Genomic DNA, 17123 nt, shown 5'->3' on the forward strand with positions numbered 1-17123 from the left:
CGAGAATCCTTCAATCATATGGAGATGTCACTACTACTGGTGAAGGGCTGCAAAATTTAGGCCTATGCTCGACGCTTATGGCCTTTGAGCAGGGATGGATCTTTATCGTGTCACACCTGCTGTGACACAGGGCCTCGGTTTTTGCCGTCTCATCTGAAGGACTGAGAAAATCGAATGCAAATGAAAAACATAAAACATTCCTGTTTCTAAAGTTCGGATTTTTATTTTATTATGTATGTATCATCAATAGAGTCTGCAGCAAAAATGTAGATGTAGGGTTGGGAAACCAAAAACAGACATATTTTATTTAGGCCTAATATATTTGAAAGATTGACATAATTGTTATTTGTAGTTTGTCACAATTTTTCAATTTAAAATACAGGGAATCATGTAGGCACATACTGTATGCGACACGACACAAAACACTAGGTATTATTCTATTTGATACTTTCATTTTGTAATTTGATATGAGTGGATAAGTATTTACTCATTTGAAGTGAATGCCCTCCTATTTTATTCAGACTCTATCAATTGTGTACTTCAGGAAAAATTATAAATGAATAAGTGAAACAATTAAAATATCATTCATTGTAGTGACATTTCAACTATGGAAGAAAACAATGCACCATTTGTCCATCACGCTACTTTTAATGAGGTACTGCAGTTATAGATGGTGAATTTCTAGGGTATGTAATATTAGAATGTTGAAACCTATGTCAGAAATGACAAAGTTGTTACCCTTTATGTGCATATATAGGTAACATATATACCTATGCGAGTATAAATATGATACTACTGAAATAATTTCAGTAATCCTGCATCACTTTTGAAATCTACAAGTGTGCTTCAAGACCTGGAGGAAAGTGGCGATTCTGGAAATGATGATGAGTAAGTTCTAAAATTTTCATCATATACTATAACACTAACAACAGCATATTTTTTTAAATCTTGGGAGTGATCTGACTTGTATCAATATACCAGTTAACCAGACACAGTGCTTGCACGTTTACAATTCATACACCAGAGAAAAGCGTCGATTAATTGGAAATATACATTATCTTGTGTTATTTATTTCAGGAATTCTAACCCAGCGCAAGTTTGTCTGCCAGATCGAGATTCACTAAATGTTGATCATTCCCCTCAGACTCCAAAACTAGTTTGTCCATCACATATAGATTTACGGGAAATGGACCTTTCTCTTCACACTCCACAAGGAATAGTCAAGTAATTCTCATATACTTTAATACTTTCATGTGATACATTTAATTTCGTTCATATATATTATCATGTGAACTTTAGTGCATTCTCATTCTATGTGGGTGTTATTTATAGTGAAACTGCACATATAGACAAAGTGTCAGGAAGGTGCTGACCATGCTGGCAAAAACGGATTTGGTAGTCTAACAGGTAAGATAATAAATTATAAAAGTGTAATGTGGAATTCTGCTGAAAACTGTATCAATTTTCAGTTTACGCCATAAAACATTTAAACATACAAGAGGCCATACATTTTTGGTCAGCAAAAGTAAGTATGGCAATAAAGTTCTTAAAACTGTTATTAAACATCGAACTTGTTCGGTTTGCAAATGGTGGAAACGAAATAGACCTGGAGAAAAGGTTCGCAATCACAAATGTGTCTGGAATCACACAGGATCATCAGGACAGATGGAGGCTATGACTGGGATTCAAGCGATAAAGGAGATGATGTCACAAAAGACACCAGTTGAAGTTATTGAGGGTGATACAATTCTGTGATATCAAGGATTGAGAATGAACTGGGTGTAAGAATAAAGAAACAACTTGACCGTAACCATTGTGTTAAAATGTCACTAAACATTTATATGACTTGAAGAACAGTAAAGCCGCAAAGATAACCAATCAAGTGATTCAGCACTTCACAAAATGTATCAAGTACATCTTCGCTAAAAATCAAGGTGATCCAGACGACATACGGGAAAACTTAGAAGCATTAGTGCCTCACCAGTTCGGAGACCATACCAAGTGTTCCAAGGATACAAGAGAAGACCAGCTGAGTTTACCATACAAGACATCACTAAGTGACCCAGTTTTGAAAGAAAAACCTGATACAATCTTTGAACATGTGATTGCCAAAGCTACTTTGTATAGTGATTTAGGGTCCAGCCAAGCTTGCGAAACATGTTAATCGAGCAGTCAGTTTATGAGCACCAAAAAACTTGCATTATGGGAAAAGTCTAAGCCTTGACTTTGTGTAAAAACTACTGCAGCATGTATGAATGAAGGTCACAAATACTTACCGGAAGTAGACAAGTTTGATGTTATCTTGAGGTGTTTGTTGAGTTTTGTTTAATTCCCTGTTGTCAGTTTTGACCATTTCTTGCAGCTTATTTTTGGAAATAAATACATATTACTAACAAAAACTCTTCTATGAATGTGTATATTTTCAAAGTAGGAAAACCTTATTTACATTAACTTTAGGCTAATATTTATTGTTGTAAATGAAAGTTGAAGGTAACGAACGGTAATGAATCTCATAATTCATAATTTTTGAATTACTCGAAAAGAATGATGAATTTTTTCTTGCTCATTCTTATTCAATGTATTTACTATTACTTTCAGGTATTTAAAGAACACGGATTATCCCCTGGTCATCATACACTGAAATATTCGGAGAATATGGACATGAAAAGACAGAAGAGACAGGAAAGATCAAAGTTGCCTGAAAAGAAGCGCCGTCGATTGGAAATGAAGCAGGAGAAAATTACCCACAAAGGAGCGAACGAAGCAGCTGAAGGAGATACATATCAATCAGGTAAACAATAACTTACAAAGTGTTAGTTAATGAATAAATGTTGAAAGTGATTGTTTGTATATTAGAGATACATGTATATTCATATTTCATCAGAAGTTGAGACTTTCTCACCAAGTCGACATCCAGACTATTCCTAATGCAGTTCCCAAACCAGGATTCACCAAAGTCGACCACCTGAACGAAGTTCAAGAAAATAGGGTCATTATCGACCTAGAAACTATAGGATTTAGTAAGAAATATAATTGACTTCCACAATATAGCTCACCCTAGTTAAAAGCTCAAGTGAGCTTTTCTGATCGCTTGTTGTGCGTCGTCTGTCTGTCCGTCTGTAAACGTTGTTTGGTTTTTTTTACATTTTCGACTTCTTCTCCAGAACCACGGAGCCATTTTCAACCAAACTTGGCAAAAAGCATCCTTGGGTGAATGACATTCATGTTTGTTCAAATGAAAGACCATATCCCCCCAAAGGGGAGATAATCACGAAAATGCAAGAATAGGGTGGGGTCATATAAAATATTTTCTCAAAAAGCACCGGGCCAGAAAAGCTGCATTATACATGAAAGCTTCCTGACATACTGCAAATTCAAGATTGTTAAAATCATGGTCCACGGGGGTAGGATGGAGAGATAATCGAGGATCAAAGTTTTACTTGCGAATATATAAGGAAAATCTATAAATATGGGACAGACTGACTCAGGTGATGTGGTCCATGGGCTCATTGTTGGAGTTTTGAATACCATTACCAATTCTATATTTAGAGTAAATTACATGTATCTAGATAGTTTATACCGAGCGAAGCTCGGAAGGCCCGTCCACGAAGCAAGGCTCTAAAGGTAACACGTATGTATTAAAAAAAATGAAAAAAATCAGCAAATGAATAAAGATAATCTCTACATACGTTCACTGAAAATTTCGTGATCCATATGGGCGCGGCTATATTGTTTTGTTCATTAGTTGCTTCTACAGTTATTCGTGTTTTAATTTGAATGGCGAAAATACAAGACTGACGTACAATTTGTAATTCAAACACTCAGTTTGTTGAAAATAAATAGTATAATTATTGTCACATTTTGTTGTCAGGAAATATAACAGATAATGGTACACTTTACATGTTTATTACTTTTACATCAATTTTGTTACTAATTATTACACAAATAAATGAAATATAATTAAAAACTCAGTCTTGTGATTGTCACCATAATGTCACTGCGGTTGTTTCAATAACTACACTGGGTCCAGTTGGAATGGTGGCTCCTTTTGGAATTCTAATACGTTTCCTCTGGCTCCCACTCTCACTTCCTACTTCTCCTTGATTTCTTTTAATTTGTGGCTAATTTAAAGGATCTATAAAATCAAGTTGCACATTTCAAATATACATATTGTTATCTCACATTGCACATGTACCATAATCTAGTGTGAATGTGTACACATCACTACTACAGTGTACAATTTTTGTACTACAACTACGATACACTGTATATATTCACTGTTCGTTATCTTCACCTTGCATTCATATATGTACTTTGACTCTACTAATTACTTCATATGTTATTACTCAATACTCAATATATACATATACTTGTGCATGTACTTTACTGACTACACAATACACATATTGGTGTATGACACTTGACAATGTGTTTTCACATTGTTACTAATACTCATCACTTTACTTGTATACTCATGAGAGTTTTACACATAATCTATACTGAAAACTATACATAGTACTCGCAAAATTAACAATATGCAGACTTGAAACCAACTTTACACAACAAAGTTAACAATAAACTGCAAGTTTTAAGCCAATCATCAAAAATATGAATACAACTAAATAGATGAACGAGTTCACGAGTTTCCATAAATAAAAAATATACGATATGTTTACACCAGCTTTTTACCACATTGAATCTGTTGGTTCATTTCTGTTTAGTTTTAGCTTTCTTTCAAATATTGCAAACGAGATGTATATTGTTGTTTGTAATTGTTGGATTTGAAAGACGAAGAAGTCGAGGCTATATGTGACGTCACAATGCACGATTTATGTCGGCTGGCGTTATAATCCCCGCGGTAAAGGAATAGGCGGATCCTGTAATTATCCTCATATATCCCCCTTTAATATTTAGATGTTACTGGGCGTTTAGCGCAAGGGGAATTTCATAAATAATATATATTCTAAATGCATTATAATTTACCGTACTTAACAGAATTATTATTATCACTCGGGACACGCCAATGACCATTTCATGCTCCGCCCGGTAACGGGTGGTTTCGTCTCGAAACCACCTGCATTCCTTCGCTCGGTCCAACGGTCACACCGTATATATTATAGATATGTGTTTTCATAATTTTTCAATTCAATTTTATGGATCCTTTTCAGTTCAGCGTGGACTAATGCCTCATATCACACAGACTGCTGTGCAAGTTCTGAATTCTGATGTCGAGTGTTCATGTTATGTATATACTGGGATGGTGAACACATGACTGTGCACGGAAAGCATGTGGCAACTGTATCGATAATAGAGGCACTTTCAAAATTTTTAAAGTTTTTGAAGAACATTAGTAATGTTCTTTTGATTGCACACAATGGAAAAGTTTTTGACTTCCGTGTTCTATCCTATGCTATATGTAGAGTGGGAATGAATTTTCAAATCATGTTTTAGTATTTGTGGATTCTTTGTCATCATTGCATTCAAAAGTTCCAAAACTTGGGTCTTATAAGCAAGGATTTCTAGCAGAATATTTCTGTCAAGAATCTTACAATGATCATGGTGCAGTTGATGATGTCAAAATGTTAGCTAAGATTCTGTATGCAAGTGGCATGACAGAAGCAGATGATGTAAAACATTCTCATGCGTCAAATTGTCATTTTTTACAAGAAGGGTTCAATCTTGCCAAGGCCAAAAATATTGGCACCCTACATTGTGTTGTTGCCAGTGGTGTACTCAAATTAGCTACTACAGAAAATATAGCAGACTCTGACCTAAATCTACAACATTTGAAGTTTGTTTGGCAGAGAGATGTTGAAGATGATCTAAGAAATATTTTTACTGCAAACAGTTGTTTTGAGAAACCACGTGTAACCAAAGATAAAAAGTTGTTGGGAAATATTAGTCCAAAGTTTTGTTCATTTTTTGAACAGTAAATTAGTCATGTTTATAAGCATGTTTTGAGTATGAGTTTGACACATGTAAAGTTGATAAATTAGCTATTCGGTCGTAAGATGTGAAAAGTAAACTATATATGATAATGAGCATTTCCTGATGATTCAAGGTCAGGTGGAGGTTAGTGACATTTATAATTGTTTTGTTAGAGTTCCTATGCTTTCATTGTTTTAATGATACATTTTTCATATGTATGTTATTTTTGTTTTTCAAATTGGAATGTTGCATCAAAATGTTTCAATGTTAAGATTTTTGTAGGGGTTGTTGTTGTTCAACATAGTATAATTTAAGCTTTCTATGGTAAGTGTATTTATAATTGTGGTAAACAAAAATATAGGGATTGAACTTCATTTGCAGTACATTATTTGTGAAAAATTTGCATTTTTTTTAAAAAACAGAGATTTTGTACATTTCACCTTTTTTATTTTTCCATTTTTTCTTGTTTTTTCATAGTCAGTTTGTCTTTTTGAAGTTAGAAGTGTTTTATAATCAAAATTATGTTTTAATAATAAAAGAAAACTTTAAATGTCCATTTATTTCTTATTTTATTTCATTATTAAATAAAAGTTGCAGCATAATTGAAAAAGATATAAATAATGATAATTTAAGGTGTTTTATGCCCTCGAGATCGAAGATCGGGGGCATATTCTTTTTGTCCTGTTTGTCACTCTGTGATCCTGTAATTCTGTCATTCAGTCTGAAACTTTAACCTTGCTAATAACTTTTGAACAGCAAGTGATAGAGCTTTGATAGTTCACATGAGTATTCCTTGTGACAAGACCTTTTCGTTGGCACTAAACCTCTTGACCTTGACATTTGACCCACTTTTATTATTTTTTTAATTGGTCATAACTTCTTAATGGTAAAATTAGAGCTTTCATATTGTACATGAGCATTTCTTGTGACAAGATCTTTCTACTGGTACCAAGATATTTGCCCTTGTGACCTTGGTCATCTTCGAAATTGGCCATTACCGGGGACATTTCTGTTTCACAAACACATCTTGTTGCGGTAAGTTTTCAATGAAAAACATAGATATAGCTTTCAGAATCAATTATGGTCATTATAAACACTTTGATTTACCTTTTATAAAAGTCAGCTAATGTGGGTCGGATACCTCAAAATCTCCCAGATAACGGAGCAGTAAAGAATTGCAAGATGGAAATGAAATCCTGGAATCAATCTGCGGTACATTTCTATGCTTCTCTGACTATATTAAACAATTTTGTTATAAAGATGCCTTAGAAGCTTACATTTGAAACGCAATGTTGCATATAAACAGATACTGTAACATTACTCTAATTCAAGGTCAACGTCACCATTAAGATGATATGTAAGGTGAAGATAACGAACAGTGATCAATCTCATAATTCCTATAAGCAATACAAATAGATAGTTGGGCAGACACGAACCCCTGGACACAAATTCTGTCTGACGTGTTTCATACCGATTGTTAGGCCGTTCTTGACACACTGATTTTGACTGCGGATCAGTTTTAGACACATTTAATATTCCGGTCAATAGGTCGAATGGATATGAGTTACCGTACCTATACTGGATTCCTAAACTACATAAAAATCCTTACAAAGATACATTTCTGGATTCAGTAAGTGCTCTACCAAGCCCCTATCGTTGCTCCTCGCGAAAATGGTAACAGCTGTGAATGAGAAACTTCAAAATTACTGTGCGACTATATATACCAGAAGTGGTGTTAATCAAATGTGGATTCTAAAAAATTCAAAAGAACTTTTAGTAAACTTGAGATCACATAATTTTTCCCAAATCAAAAGCATTAAAACTTATGACTTTTTAACACTATGCAAGGTGAAGATAACGGACAGTGATAAATTCCTCACGATAAATTAAAGACTAGACTTTTTGACATCATAGACAGTTGCTTCTTCAACAAAAACGGAAAACGGAAATATTAATACCTAGTGATCAGTCATTCAAAAACTTACTTTGTTAAACACCACTCTGATTCCACGCACAAGTACTCTGAAGTTGAAATAAAATATATGGTAGAGTTCCTCATTGACAATATATTCGTGGTCTTTGGTGATCAGGTCTTCCAACAGTCTGTTGGAATTCCCATGGGCACGAATTGTGTTCGTTTGTTAGCTGACCCGTTTTTATATTCAAATGAAGCAGAATTTATTCAAAAACTTCTACGTGAGAAGAAAAAAATCTCTCGCTGTGACCTTCAATTCGACTTTTAGATATATCGATGACCAATGATAGCTTTCATTCATATGTCGATTTGATATATCCCTGTGAGCTCGAAATAAAGGACACCACAGAGTCGTTCACTTCTGCTTCATACTTAAATATTTTATTAAAAGTAGACATTAACGGCAAACTGACAACTCAACTGTACGACAAACGGGATGATTTCAGCTTCTCCATCGTCAACTTCCCACATTTATGTAACAATATTCCATTATCACCTGCATATGGTGTTTATATATATCAACTGGTTCGATATCCAAGAGCTTGTTCTGGGTATAGGCATTTTTTAAATCGAGGTAAGCTACTGACAAACAAGTTGATGGTACAGGGATTTCAACAGTCTCGATTGAAGTCAGCATTTCGCAAATTCTATGGTCGTTATAACGATCTAGTTCGTCAATATAACTTCGCATTGGGTCAAATGCTGTCTGACGTGTTTCATACCGATTGTTAAGCCGTTCTTGGCACACTGATTTTGACTGCGGATAACTCCGTTTACCTGATCAGGATATGGGGCTCACGGCGAATGTGACCAGTCAACAGGGGATGCTTACTCCTCCTAGACACCTGATCCCATCTCTGGTGTGTCCAGGGGTCCGTGTTTGCCCAACTATCTATTTTGTATTTCTTGTAGGAGTTATGAGATTGATCACTGTTCGTTATCTTCACCTTGCATGTTAATGTCACAATTAGTACGTATGTGTTTTTATAGGAATCACCAAGGGTCCATTATGAACAAATGACGATAACGAATAGTGATACACCTTATAAAGAAAGGTGAAGATAATGAATAGTGATACATCTTATAAAGAAAGGTGAAGATAATGAATAGTGATAAATCTTATAAAAAAAAAAGTGAAGATAATGAATAGTGATACATCTTATAAAGAAAGGTGAAGATAATGAATAGTGATACACCTTATAAAGAAAGGTGAAGATAATGAATAGTGATACATCTTATAAAGAAAGGTGAAGATAATGAATAGTGATACATCTTATAAAGAAAGGTGAAGATAATGAATAGTGATACATCTTATAAAGAAAGGTGGAGATAATGAATAGTGATACATCTTATAAAGAAAGGTGAAGATAATGAATAGTGATACATCTTATAAAGAAAGGTGAAGATAATGAATAGTGATACATCTTATAAAGAAAGGTGAAGATAATGAATAGTGATAAATCTTATAAAGAAATGTGAAGATAATGAATAGTGATAAATCTTATAAAGAAATGTGAAGATAATGAATAGTGATAAATCTTAGAAAGAAAGGTGAAGATAATGAATAGTGATAAATCTTAGAAAGAACAGTGAAGGCAACGAATAGTGATAAATCTTAGAAAGAACAGTGAAGGCAACGAATAGTGATAAATCTTAGAAAGAACAGTGAAGGCAACGAATAATGATGACAGGTGAAGATAACGAACAGTGATCAATCTCATAACTCTTATATAAAGCAATACAAAGTAGATAGTTCAGCAAACATGGACCCCTGGACACACCACAGGTGGGATTAGGTGCCTAGGAGGAGTACGCATTCCCTGTCGACCGGTCACACCCGCCACGAGCCCTATATCCTCATCAGGTAAACGGAGTTATTCGTAGTCTAAATCACACTGCATGAAAAAATGGCTTTACAAAGTAAATAAAGGCAATGTAAATTTAATATTTACATTGCCTTTGAATAACTTTACTGATTTAAGGCAAAGTTGGTAAACATTAACTTTAATTTGACTTAAAGGTAATGTAATGTCCCACATTGTCTTAACTTTACTTCAATGTAAATATGAAATTTCAGGGACTTTAAGGTTCATTAAAGTTAGTATTTAATCAAGTAAAGCAGATAGATGATGTCCTGAAATTTCACCTTTACTTGTCATAAAGTTAACTTCTACTGACTTTACTGGACAGTAAAGTTCATCATTACACATCTTTAATATTCCTAACTGGCTTTACTTGGAAGTAAATTTCATCTTTAATTATTCTTAATTGACATTACTTGAAAGTAAATTTGATCATGACTTAAAAGTAAATTTGATCATGACTTAAAAGTAAATTTGATCATTTGTCATCTTTCATTCAACTTATCAAATTAAGATTAATAAAAAACGAAGAAAAACAAAATGAGATTTCAATGAGCTTTTTTATTCAAAGTAAACTAACAAAGATATTTTCTAGTACATATAAAAATATCTATCAAACTATTATTAAGTACAACATACATATTCTTGTATAAGGGCACAATAAAATACAATTAAGTCCTTGTCACATTACTCTTTTTCAAATTGTCAATTCACAAAGAAAACTGCCTGTAATCAAAATTATCATTTTTCAGTATTTTCATTTAAAGATTAATGTGATGAAAACATCAAATTTAAGATGAAAACATTTACAAAAGTTACTGTAACAATAATTTCATACCAATTATTCAAAATAGTGAATAAATGTATAAAGAACAGTTACATTTTTCAAACACAATCACTATATTAAAGTTTGATTTGTTCCCATATCATATTTAAATACAATATATTTTTTACATAGTTGATATGATAAATTTGTACTTGTAATAAAAAAAAAAAACACTTGTAAATTTCAAAATCAGATTAATATAAAATGGATCATGGTACAAATATTGTGATATGTATTTATACAGAAAATAGGCTTATTGTCCAAGTCCAAATGAAGATCTCATCTAAATATCCAAAAGAACTCATCTGCAGCCTTGGGTTTGTCTTTGTCTATTATAGATACCCCATTCTTGTTTAGACGAGTCTATTTCTTCTTGCCAGACACATTTCTATGTATGTGTTAAAGGAGTTGCTTTCCTATGAATATCGGTATGTCAAGAAACCCTCATCATCTTCATCGCTTGGCATCATTCCATTAGCACACTTGGATTTTGTCAAATTTGTAACCTTTTTCTTCCCTTCTGTCCACTTTTTTTGCCAATGACCTATTTCTTGGTTTCTGTAATTATAAAATAAAAATTTATATTCATATGGAAAATAAAAAATATACTATATTTGGAACAGGCATGGGTTGGTTGTTTGTTTTATGTCCCGTCGAGAAATTTTCACTCATATGGAGACGTCACCGGTTGTAGGTGAAGTACCACAAATTTAAACCTATGCATAGCGCTTACGGACATAATAGTGAGGGTTCTTCAACATGCCAATGCCTGCTCTGACATGGTCATATCCGAAAGACCCGTGATTCTCACTTCAAAATCCTGAGCATTTGGCAAAGGAGCAATCACTACCTATGTTTACATCTTAGGTTTGACATGGCCACGAGCGGGGCTCAAACTCACCACCTCCCCGTTATGAGGCAAACACTCTATCACTGAGCTACTGCGACCAGTCACAATTACTCAAAAATATAATCAATCAATAATCAACAACTTAAAGGAATGTTGTGTCAATTTTGCCCTGTAATCGATTGCAATAGATTACTTTAGAGGATGTAATTGATTAGCTACTTTTGATTTTTTTTTTATGTGTACACAGTGTGCGAAACTAACTGTAAAGTCCTATAGACTTTCGATCCATAATAATTTTATTTCCTATAGAACACAACAAATTCCTATAGACCGAAATTTATCATGCAATATTCATTGTTAGTTAAAAATAAATAATAGACACAAATTGGGTTTGGTAATTTGTTCATAGTTTAATTATATTCTTTTTCAATTTCATGCACGTTAAGCTTTTCAATTAGAATTTCGTTTTCATTTTGTTCCAGCTCAGTTTCACTGCCTGACCCTTCATCTAAGTCACATTTACTACGTTTCATTTTTTCATGATTTTCTGCGACTTTAGCCTTGCTGGAACTTGTTGTACTGACCGCTTTATGTTTGATTCAAGTGCATGCATTTTCCACATATTTTTAAAACCGTTCAAAAAGGACATTCCGAATTTGCACGAAAATGGCGTACATTGAAGTAAATATCAAATTGACCCCCCCCCCCCCGGTTGAAAATGGAATAATCGGATTCAAATGATTTGTAATTACATTGTGGAACATTTTATTACAGCTAAGGGATGAACAGAACTATCAGCATACTACATATAAACTGGTCCCACTTCTCATATATGTTTAATAAGCGGCGGCGAACCAGTTTTTTTACTCAGAATTCCTATAGACAAGTCGGTCTATAGCTGTTTTGATCATTATAGATCGACTCGATTTTCTATAGACATTGTCTATCGGTCCATGGTTAATTTCGCACACTGTGTACATGTATGTAAAAATAAAAATGGTGACTATCGTATGTTAATAACTTTAATATTAAACATGTACACAACTCATGTGCATTGCATCAAATCTTCAAGTTATATTCAGCTCGAAATAAAGGACACCACAGAGTCGTTCACTTCTGCTTCATACTTAGATATTTTATTGAAAGTAGACATTAACGGCAAACTGACAACTCAACTGTACGACAAACGGGATGATTTCAGCTTCTCCATCGTCAACTTCCCACATTTATGTAGCAATATTCCATTATCACCTGCATATGGTGTTTATATATCTCAACTAATTCGATGAGCAAGAGTTTGTTCTGGGTATAGTCATTTTTTAAATCGAGGTAAGCTACTGACAAACAAGTTGATGGTACAGGGATTTCAACAGTCTCGATTGAAGTCAGCATTTCGCAAATTCTATGGTCGTTATAACGATCTAGTTCGTCAATACAACCTCGCATTGGGTCAAATGCTGTCTGACGTGTTTCATACCGATTGTTAAGCCGTTCTTGGCACACTGATTTCCGTTTACCTGATCATGATACAGGGCTCATGGCGGGTGTGATCAGTCGACAGGGGATCCTTACTTCTCCTAGGTACCTGATCCGTATTTGCCCAACTATATAGGAGTGTGTGGCTGATCACTGTTTATTATCTTCACCTTTCATACATAAGTTACAATAGTATTTATGTATTTACATATTGCTTAGTTAGTTTGAATAATAAATGGTATAAATTTTATGTCCTTGCTTATTCCATCCTATCAATAGATAATTGATGAAATATTTCTCTGTGACATTGTATAATTTTGACATGTTTACTGTAACTATACGTACATGCATGTTAAAAAATCCTCTTTTTCTAAAGCATCAATTCGGGGTAACAAAAGTAAAAACCTGTAAGGGATGAGAATTTTCCGGAAAAAGTCACATTTTTATATCAAGTTTCATTAGTTATTACCTGATGTACACATATATGTATATATGAATTTTTGATATTTTCATTCTAATTTATTATCTACAATGCTAACAATAAACTTCAAAGTTGGCCTAAACAGCATTTTCCTCACTTAATCACCAATTTTTACATGAATTTTGGCTTTGAAGTTCTTAAAGGCAGGGCTGCTCCTAAAAAAGTTTCTTATTAGCTCATCTGAGCTAAAAGCTCCAGTGAACTTTTCTGATCATCCGTTGTCCGTCTGTCTGTAAACTGTACATCTAGAAATAGACAGTAACGTATACATAGACTTTTGGAAACAGGTAAAGCATTTGATACTGTTTGGAGAAGAGAACGAATGAGTTTCAAAATGTAGGTATTAAAGGCAAAATTTGGAAGGTTAATGATACTGAAATTTCTGTAATTGTCAATCAGGTTAAACCATGCTGGTTTCCCGTCCAACAAGACGTCTGACAAGGTGGTGTTTTATCAACCCTTTTGTATCTTGTATTCATCAACAATCTGTTATACGAACTTCAATTACTAAACACTAATTACCCTGTGATGTTCGACAACAATTACCATTCTCCAACTCTTGCAGATGACATTGCTTGCATCGCTCTCTCCTCTTCCGCTCTCTAATCGATGATGAACACTGATTAGAAATATGCTTGCAAAGTGTGCTTTAAATACAACGCTTCTAAATCAAGTATTGTATCGTTCCATGCAAAATGTTAAAGACAATCAGCAAACATAGACATATTCTCGGAGAACTCCAAATTACAATATGGACAAGATAACGATTATCTCGGAATTCTTATTAACAGTAATACCAAATCAAACTCTCGAATCTCTAACTCCTGTTCAAAGGGGGTGAAAATCGTTTTACATACTATTGGACATGGATATCTCCCGGTTAAACCCCATGACAATGGCTCATCTATACAGAACAGTTGTTGTGCCATCCATTATCTACGGTTGTGAACTTTGGGATTACACTAACTAGGAAGATTTAAGACATTTTAACATGCTTCAACACGAAATCACCAAAACAAATTTTCAACCTTCCAAGACTCACCAGATTAGATCAGATATTTGTGAACAATTCTACCCTACCAATCCATGCAGAAATTGACGCAAGGAAACTTCTTTTCTTTGGCAGAGTCTGTGGAATGGACACCAACTACCCTTCTAAAAGATTTTACATCACGCTTGTTCTTTTTTCTAAATCAGTGGGTTTCAGTCTGGCCGGATGTCTTGTTTCTCGTGCGAAAAGGGAATACTTTCTGCATGTTAATGAAACTTTGACAATTAGTGAGACGCATATTTCTACTGTTAAAGGATTGAATGACAACGAAATAGTCAACGTTCATAGAGAAACGGGTTGCAGTCGTGTAGTTATAAAAAGAAATCTGGTTAAATTTGAGCAGAAAACGGGGAAAAATCAGACATGCATTTTTGCAGATGTTTGAGTTGTTGAAGCAGACGTAGCTGAAATTGAAGTAGATAAACTTTCTTAACTGGAAACATTATGGCGTAGTTTTTCAACAATCTATTATATGACTTGATCCTTGAAAACTTTGAAGGAGTAAGAAATCCAGATGACCCGATACATTTTGAATTATGTCTACAGGAACAACAGCAGCAGTACAGACTCATGGGTAATCAAGGAAACTGAATTCAACATATAAACATTTGCGAGTTCCTAACACTGTATCAGAAAAAATAATATAGGAAAAACAAACAAGCCCTAAGTTGGAAAAGTTAAGAATCTGAGCCTGGAGAATTCAGATCAATTCTATAGAGATTGGGGAAAACAATGATGCATGATTGCAACAAGATATTATGCAGCGAAAACACCAGTCCAAAACTCTCCAACGGGAAACCTTTCCTACAATTCAATATCCCTATGAAGTACAGAAACTTAATTATCAAAATGGCACACGAGACATTGATAACTGGACACTTCGGGGTTATAAAGACAACGAATAGAGTTACATTGGAATTTTACTGGTCTGGAGCTCAAGCAGATATCAGATGATATTGCAAGTCTTGTGATATTTGTAAGCGAACCATTCCAAAAGGTCCAATTGCACCATCATCACATGGATAAATGCCGATAATTACAGAATCGCATTCAGCATTGTTGAACCTTTGGATACACGAACAACCAAAGGCAACATATACATTCTCACTGTAGTTCAGCTTCCAACTCCATATCTAGAACCAGTTCCATTACCTGGACTAGACAGAACGCGCGGAAGGAGTTTTGGTGGATGTATTTAGTCATGTGGGAGTTCACAGAGAAATCTTATCCGACAAAGGATCACAATTTACTTCAGATCTAATAAAAGAAGCCAGTCCATTACTATCCTTGAAGAGAATAACAACTACTCCATTATCATTCGTATCTTAGGTTATTGATCCATTCTGATGGTTGAACTTTTCTAGTAACAACGTATGATAAGACAGAAATCAAGATGTGCTCAATATCTGTACACCAAACGGACTATTGTAGCTGTCCTTTCTACATCCGTGACATGAAATTATCATAACAGTCTTACTGAGGTCCTTATTATATCAACTTTTCATGTAAAGTACTTAAAACGATTGATACAAACACATTAGCTATACAGTCAAGTGTAACACGTCAGCTACATTCAATTATAACACGTTAGCTACTGTCAATTGTTACACGTTAGCTACAGTCAATTGTAACACGTTAGCTACAGTCAAGTGTAACACGTTAGCTACCGTCAATTGTAACACGTTAGCTACAGTCAAGTGTAACACGTTAGCTACCGTCAATTGTAACACGTTAGCTACAGTCAAGTATAACACGTTAGTTACATTCAGTTGTAATACGTTAGCTACAGTCAATTGTAACACGCTAGCTACAGTCAATTGTAACAGGTTAACTGCAGTCAATTGTAACACGTTAGCTACAGTCAAGTGTAACACGTTAGCTACCGTCAATTGTAACACGTTAGCTACAGTCAATTGTAACACGTTAGCTACAGTCAAATTCAACACGTTAGATACAGTCAATTGTAACATGTTAACTGCAGTCAATGATAACATGTTAACAACATTCAATTGTTACACGTTAGCTACATTCAATTGTAACACGTTAAGTACAGTCAATTGTAACACATTAAGTACTGTAAATCGTAACACGGTAGCTACAGTCAATTATAACACGTTAGCTACAGTCAATTGTAACACGTTAGCTAAAGTGAATTGTAAAACCTTAGCTACAGTCAATTGCAACACGTTAGCTACAGTCATGTGTGAACGTTAGGTACAGTTAATTGCCTTGGAAAACACACCTGAATATTGGATATTACAGAGTTATATTAGATGATCCTGTGCTTTACCTGTTTTTATCTAATATTTTACAATGAAGTCAAATAAATAAAGCGTAGCTAACATACAAAAATAGATAACTCAATTTCTAATCATCATGACCTTCCGTTGACAAATCGATATCTAATTTACAAATAATTCCTAAGATATTCTGTTGACATTAATACTATCTACTTTAATTATGTATTACTGACCAGAAGAATATAACTCTATAACAATTATTTCCTGTTCTTTACCAATCAGCTGATATACCTTTAATAGAGTCAAGGGAAAATTCGCTAACAGTAGTATGTGTACATGAAGGGTGCGATACGAGCATTCTTTGCATCTAAATCGAAAGTAAAATTTCGTAAACTCTTTGTCGTCGATAAACAAAATTATCTATTCCTTTGATA

General features: G+C 34.2%; 1 long non-coding RNA gene across 1 annotated transcript; it reads left to right on the top strand.

The window, feature by feature from the left end:
• Positions 1 to 6482, top strand: LOC130050976 (uncharacterized). Its single transcript, XR_008799355.1, has 7 exons — positions 1 to 686; positions 811 to 888; positions 1078 to 1224; positions 1333 to 1407; positions 2599 to 2791; positions 2885 to 3020; positions 5169 to 6482. It is a non-coding gene; the product is annotated as an uncharacterized LOC130050976 (long non-coding RNA).
• The last annotated feature ends 10641 nt before the right edge of the window (positions 6483 to 17123 follow it).

The sequence above is a fragment of the Ostrea edulis genome, chromosome 1 (assembly GCF_947568905.1).
Source record: "Ostrea edulis chromosome 1, xbOstEdul1.1, whole genome shotgun sequence".
NCBI lineage: Eukaryota > Metazoa > Mollusca > Bivalvia > Ostreida > Ostreidae > Ostrea > Ostrea edulis.